The following is a 7,505-nucleotide window of genomic DNA, read 5'->3' as shown; positions in this document are numbered from 1 at the left end:
ACACACACACACACACACACACACACACACACACACACACTACTACTAATAATAATAATATAATAATAATAAAAATAATAATATAATAAAAAAGGGTATAAATATATATATGATTTTGTTTATTTATTTATTTTGCAGTTCAAAAGTCTATTGGTTACTTATTCTCATATCTGTTACGGCATTATAACTGTCACATAGAGAACAAACAAACAACACAATGGTTCTCTACATGCTGAGAAGGAGAAAAGGGGGAACTGTCAGCGCAGTCGTTGCGGATGATTGCTGCAGTTTGCAAATTCTGCTGCTTGCTTTGTCAGAGTTCAGATGTTTTAGATATGACAATGATGATAACGATGATGATGATGATAGAGGTGATCATCATTAACTCCTGACAATCGGGGTCCTTGTTGTCTCTGACTTGGTGTCTTGGCTTTGCCTATAAGTTCCATGACCTCACAAATGAACAGTTTGACTCTCCAGAAGCTTTCACTGTCCATTATATTTTGTATCTCTTTTGTATGATATCATTTCTATGGATTGGAATGCTGGTGGCTGGAATTTGGAAGGATAAGAAACTAGCGGCTAGGAGGGTAGGAATGCTAGAGGCTGGGATATTAGGAATGCTAGAGGCTGGGATATTAGAAATGCTAGAGGCTGGGATATTAGAAATGCTAGAGGCTGGGATACTAGAAAAGCTAGAGGCTGGGATATTAGAAATGCTAGAGGCTGGGAGAACAGCAATCCGGGAGGCTGTCGGGGTTGGAACAACAGAGCCTGGAAGCTTATACATGACATAGGCTAGGAGGGTACCATTGCTAGAGGCTGTTTGGGTAGGAATACTAGAGACTAGCAAAGTAGCAGAATCTAGAGGCTGAGAGGGTGGGAATTCTACAGGTTCCAATACAGGAGTCTGGGAAGATAGGAATGCTAGGGACAGAAACGCTATATGTCGGAGGAGTAGGAATATTAGAGTCTGAGAGGATAGCAGGATTAGAGGCTGGAAGGATAAGTATCCAAAAGCTGGGAGGGTAATAATGCTAGGGACTGGATGGGTAGGAATGTCAGAGATTGGAAAGGTCGTTATAAAAGTGGCTGGGAGGTTAGGAATATTAAAGGTTGAAAAGGTAGGAATGCTAGAACCTGGAAGGGTAATAGAGGCTAGGAAGGTACATCAATTCTAGAGTCTAGGAAGGTAGGAATGCTAGAGCCTGGAAAGGTCCTTATAAAAGTGACTGGTAAGCTAGGAATAGTAGAGGCTAGGAATGCTAGAGGCTGAAAAGGTAGGAATGCTAGATCATGGAAGGGTAATAGAGGCTATGAGGGTACATAATTCTAGAGTCTAGGAGGTAGGAATGCTAGATCTTGGAAGGGTAATAGAGGCTATGAGGGTACATAATTCTAAGTATTCTAGAGTCTAGGAGGTAGGAATGCTAGATCTTGGAAGGGTAATAGAGGATGGGAGGGTACATAATTCTAGAGTCTAGGAGGTAGGAATGCTAGATCATGGAAGGGTAATAGAGGATGGGAGGGTACATAATTCTAGAGACTAGGAAGGTGGGAATACTAGAGCCTGTAAAGGTCCTTATAACAGTGTCTGGGAAGCTAGGAATGCTAGAGGCTGAAAAGGTAGGAATGCTAGATCTTGGAAGGGCAATAGAGGCTGCGAGGGTAGATCATTCTAGAGGCTGGGAGGGTAGCAATACTAGAGACTAGAAGGGTATGAATAATAGAGTCTGGAATGGAAAGGAATACTAGAGGTTTAAAGGGTATGAATTAGGAATACACTGATACCATTTTTTCCCCACCGAGTCTGAGTAACGATACTTTTCCTCAAGTACTCGAGGATACCAATTACTGATACCTTTTGTTTTTATTGTCATGTGACAGTTTTTCTAAAACAATACAGACTAATGATTTCAGGACAGTGGTGGGGCGCCAGTGTCTGCTCCCAGCTGCAACCGCTGCAACCCTGGTAGTTCTGCCCCTGACTCCAGGCTGTAGAAGGACTACAAAGCCCAGCATTACATTATACAGCAATGTCAAATAATATGAAGCTAACTATTCTGCGCTGCTGCGGGATGCCGGCCTGATGTCTCCAGCGAAGGATCTTAGGTGTCTGTGTGGGGTCTCTTAGGAGGGCTGTGCACGTTCTATGGTGGGCTGTGCAGACTCCCAGGTGGCTGTGTGTGTCTATTGTGGGCTTTGTGGGCTCTCAGGTGGCTATGCGGGGTCTATGGTGGGCTGTGAGGACTCTCAGGTGGCTATGCGGGGTCTATGGTGGGCTGTGAGGACTCTCAGGTGACTATGCGGGGTCTATGGTTGGCTGTGAGGACTCTCAGGTGACTATGCAGGGTCTATGGTGGGCTGTGAGGACTCTCAGGTGACTATGCAGGGTCTATGGTGGGCTGTGAGGACCCTCAGGTGGCTATGCGGGGTCTATGGTGGGCTGTGAGGACCCTCAGGTGGCTATGCGGGGTCTATGGGGGGCAGTGAGGACTCTCAGGTGACTATGTGGGGTCTATGGTGGGCTGTGAGGACTCTCAGGTAACTATGCTGGGTCTATGGTGGGCTGTGAGGACCATCAGGTGGCTATGCGGGGTCTATGGTGGGCTGTGAGGACCCTCAGGTGGCTATGCGGGGTCTATGGGGGGCTGTGAGGACTCTTAGGTGGCTATGCGGGGTCTATGGTGGGCTGTGAGTACCCTCAGGTGGCTCTGCGGGGTCTATGGTGGGCTGTGAGGACTCTTAGGTGGCTATGCGGGGTCTATGGTGGGCTGTGAGGACTCTCAGGTGGCTATGCGGGGTCTATGGTGGGCTGTGAGGACTCTCAGGTGGCAATGCGGGGTCTATGGTTGGCTGTGTGGCTCTCAGGTGGTCTGTGTGGTGTTAATGGTGGCTGTGAGGGCTGTATGCTGGGCTCTGTGGGGTTAATGGTGGCTGTGTAGGTTGTATGCTGGGCTCTGTGCGGCTCTCAGGGGGCTGTGTGGGCGCTTATTGGGGTCCCAGTCGGTCGGCAGGTAGCATGGAGAAGGAGGAGATTTTTGAGCAGTGCTGTAAACACACGCCGCCATTCATAGGAAGGCTGTGGGGACCTTGTTGGAGACCTCAGTAGTCTTCCTGTGAAGCCCGGCACCTGTTTACAGCGCCGGCTTCAGTTTAAAAATTTAAAGCGGCGGTATCAGCACTTAGTATCGGCGTTTTCGCAAGTACTTGTGAAAATGCCCAGCATCGGCACCGATACTAGTATTGATATCAGTGCATCCCTAGTATGAATACTAGAGGCTCGGAGGGTATGAATACTAGAGGCTCGGAGGGTATGAATACTAGGGGCTGGGAGGGTAGGAATACTAGAGGCTAGAAGGGCTTGAATACTAGAGGATAGAAAGGTAGAAATACTAGAGGCTGGAGGGGGAGGAATACTAGAGGCTGGAGGGGGAGGAATACTAGAGGCTGGAAGGGTATGAGTAATGGAGGATGGAAGGGTAGGAATAGCAAAGGTTGGGAGGGTAAGAATACTAGAGGCTGGAAGGGTATGAGTAATAGAGGTTATAAGTGAAGGAATACTAGAGGCTGGGAGGGTATGAATACTAGAGGATAGAAAGGTAGAAATACTAGAGGCTGGAAGGGTAGGAATACTAGAGGCTAGAAGGGCTTGAATACTAGAGGATAGAAAGGTTAGAAATACTAGAGGCTGGAAGGGTAGGAATACTAGAGGCTGGAAGGGTATGAGTAATGGAGGCTGGAAGGGTAGGAATACCAAAGATTGGGAGGGTAAGAATACTAGAGGCTGGAAGGGTATGAGTAATAGAGGTTATAAGTGAAGGAATACTAGAGGTTGGGAGGGTAAGAATACTAGAGGCTGGGAGGGTATGAGTAATAGAGGTTATAAGTGAAGGAATACTAGAGGCTGGGAGAGTAAGAATACTAGAGGCTGGGAGGGTAAGAATACTAGAGGCTAGAAGGGTATGAGTAATAGAGGTTATAAGTGAAGGAATACTAGAGGCTGGGAGGGTTATGAATACTAGAGGCTGGGAGGGTTATGAATACTAGAGGCTGGGAGGTTAAGAATACTGAAGGCTGATAGGGAAGCAATGCTACGTGCTGGGCGGTGTAGTGCAGTGACTGTATCTCTGCCTGCCAGGTGCTATTGGTGAATATCACCAATAGCACCTGGCGGGGGATATAAGTAGTTCCCCGGCCTCCCTTCCATGTAATTAATTCACACAAGGGATGGATCAATCAGTCACCAATTAACTTGCCGCATGTTCCAGGGAGGGAATCCAGACAGACACTGGGGGGGGGCACACACATACTAACCCCCCCACACAGGTCAGGTCCTTAGTGGTAGCTGTCCCCAGGGCTCCTATGATGTGGCCCTCACCGTGTTCTTTACATTTGGGTCACCTCCCTCTTCACTGCTTTGTGACAGGCAAACAATACTGCAATCATCGTATAGGTTGTAGCAAAGAGATGCGCTGTCTAAATCAGCCAATCAGATGTGGCCGTTTTATTTCCTAGTGCTGAGAATAAAAGCTGGAACCTGATTGGCCAGAACCTCATCTCTCACTCAGGGGGCTGATTTATGAACCGTTCACAAAGCTCTTTGCTGCGCGAATGATTTTCCATGCTGTACGGCCACTAGATGGCGCTGTGGAGTAAAGGAATTTCCTCTGCTCCTGGGCTCCCTCTAGTGGCCACACAGCTCTGTGCATCTCTCGCTCTTTGCTGTGCACACGGTTTGGTGCTCTGGCAACCCGTTATCTTCAATGGGTTGCCCTTACGCAACGCATGTCAACGCATCGCAAATATATGAGTGGGCCCTGAAGGTTGAGCAATCTGCAGTGTTGGCATACTGCCAATTCCCAGAGCTCCTGACTACAGACTGCTCATATTTCCCTACAGATTCCTCAGCAGCGCTAGAAAGAATTCAGAACTTAAAAACAACTTTCTGCATTGATTTAGGCTGACCATACACTGTGCAATCCGATTGTGCAATCTCGTTTAGATCTATCACCAGCTATGTAGTGTGTCTTGCAATAGCCTGCCTGGCTGGATATTCGTGGATTGGATTGTTTAGGTTTGTCCTCATATTACATAGTTTTGGTAAGGCCAAAGGAGATTGTATCGGGATTGCACAATCGGATTGTATAGTGTGTAGCCAGCCTAAGGTTCACCACACATGTGGCAACCTGACAGGGTCCTCTGTGTACAATCAACTTCATATCTACCAAAACTCTGTAATAGGAGGATGTATCTAAATTATCCCATCAATCTGTATACAATCAGACATGCCCTTATACTACATACTTGTTGGTAGATCTAAATGAGATCGTACAATCAGATTGTATAGTGTGTGGTCAGCCCAAGGCTCGACACACCAGTAACAATGTGACCATACAACCTCCGTACAATCAGCTTTATATCTACCAAAACTATATAATATGAGGACTTGCCTAACCTATCCCATCGATCTCTATACAATCAGACAGGCCCCTGTACTACATACTTGTTGGTAGATCCAAAGGAGATTGTACAATCAGATTGTAATGAGTATGGATATCCTAAGGCTGCCTATACACGATACAATCTGATTGTACAATCTCCTTTAGGTCTACCAACAAGTATGTAGTACAAGGGCCTGTGTGATTGGATAGGTAAGTTAGGTGCTCATATTACATACTTGTTGGTAAATATGAAGTTGATTGTACAGAGGTTGTATCGTAGACGTGTATGGTGACCTTTACAATGCTGTGATCTTCCTCAAATATTACTTTAAGGGAGACCTGTCCAAGGGGCCGCTATGGCTGGGCAGGCCTTCTAACAATGCTCACTGCCTTGCTGCCTCTGTATTTAACCCTTGCTCACAGGCACTAAAGAAGCGTGAGGTCATAACTCGCGTTCTGCGTGCTTGTCCCTGACTGAAGGCGCCGGATCAGCATGACAGTAAAGCAGAAGGAGAGGCCAACACCAGCGGCTTCCTTTAAAGCTAACCTGTCAGGCCGGTCTTCTGTCAAAATGGCCAACTCGTCGAGATCTCCAACTGGTGACGTCACATCCGTTGGAGATTTCGACGCGAAGGCGCTATTGCGCGTGTGCCAGCCCTGGTATTTTCACAAGCCTCGTCGACTTCCACAATTACCCTGAGTACGGCTGTGCGGCCTCGCAATCCTCATCGAGTTCAACAACCGGCGTCAATGCTCGTGCCATCGGGCAAATTGCGGAATGTGATGCTGCTCTTGGCGCACTGAGTTGGAGATGCCGACAAGTTGGACATCTCGATAGAACATCGGAGCGTCCTCTACTTTGCCGGTGTTCTATCGAGATGTCCAACTTGTCGAGCTCTCCAACTCCCATCGGTGCGCCCGCGCGGCCACCTAAGAACAGTATCACGTTCCGTAATTTGCGTTGGGCACCCGATGGCACGAGCATTGACGCCGGTTGGAGAACTCAATGAGTTCTTAGGGAAATTGGGGAAGTCGACGAGGCTTTTTAAAAACGCCAGGGCTGGCGCACACACAATAGCGCCATCTTGTCGAAATCTCCAACGGATGTGACGTCCGAGTTGGAGATTTAGACGAGTTGGCCATTTCGACAGAACACCGACTTTTGAGATCACGCTGATAACCAGACGCCGCCTTCGATCCGGCGAGCGCAATCTGCACACTGCAGCAAGAATTCCGGAGCGACATTCCATTATCCTGATCGCTCGGCGCCGGCGAGAGCAGACGTTTGTCTCCTCCGGCTTGCCGCATATCGTTGCACAACTCTGTTCCGAAGAGCTGACAATCTACCTGGAGCGTCATCTACAGATCTGACTGGGAGATCGCATTGCCTGTAGTTTCTGCGCCTTTTATCGGTGTGCCGACGCAGCCAGCACGCGGCTGTATTGCGGCAAACATCTGCCGGGCATGTTGTTGCTGTCGCACCATGCCGCAATTATTCGTAATTCGTTCCCTTTTGTTGGCGCGCTGGGTAACGGCGGCGGCGCCATTGTGCAGGAAGCAGGTGCCAATAGGAGTTGTGTAAGGAAGCTTTTCCCGCTGTAATGAGCCTTTGATGGGAGTAATTAGCGATCTTTTCTTACACCGAAGCCTTCTGGGAGCGGCCGCCGTGTCTGGGAAGAGAGCCGTCATCCGCACGGCTCAGAGACTTTAAACAGGCGCCGCGGGGCGCCAGGCTCCTAATTTAATAAACAGCAGACGAGCGCGCCAATTCCGCTACCGCAAAACCGCTGACATGTTTCACCGGCTGCTCAGGACCGGGCAGCATGGACTACCGCTGAGTTTAATGAATTGTCCGCGTCGGCGGAAACGTTATCTTCACGTTCTCGTAATGAATTGACTCTGCAGAGTGATACTTTGTTGCCAGGGATATTTAAAGGGGAACGACGCGCTTTTTTTTATGGGATTCGTTATTATGTGTTAATGATATTATTGTCCCTATGTATCATCTATTATTATATAGGCTCGGGGAGGGGTGGTAATATTTGCTTAGCTCCCTCTTTG

General features: G+C 48.1%; 1 protein-coding gene across 1 annotated transcript in view; it reads left to right on the top strand.

The window, feature by feature from the left end:
* Positions 1-7,505, top strand: part of CRHR2 (corticotropin releasing hormone receptor 2) — a 133,584-nt gene that overhangs the window by 703 nt on the left and 125,376 nt on the right. The gene's annotated exons all lie outside the window — the stretch shown is intronic.

This window comes from Nanorana parkeri, unplaced genomic scaffold, assembly GCF_000935625.1.
Source record: "Nanorana parkeri isolate BGI_ZX_2015 unplaced genomic scaffold, ASM93562v1 scaffold1146, whole genome shotgun sequence".
Taxonomy (NCBI): Eukaryota; Metazoa; Chordata; class Amphibia; order Anura; family Dicroglossidae; genus Nanorana; species Nanorana parkeri.
The sequence above is the reverse complement of the archived record's forward strand: the minus strand, read 5'-3'. Positions and strand labels throughout refer to the sequence as shown.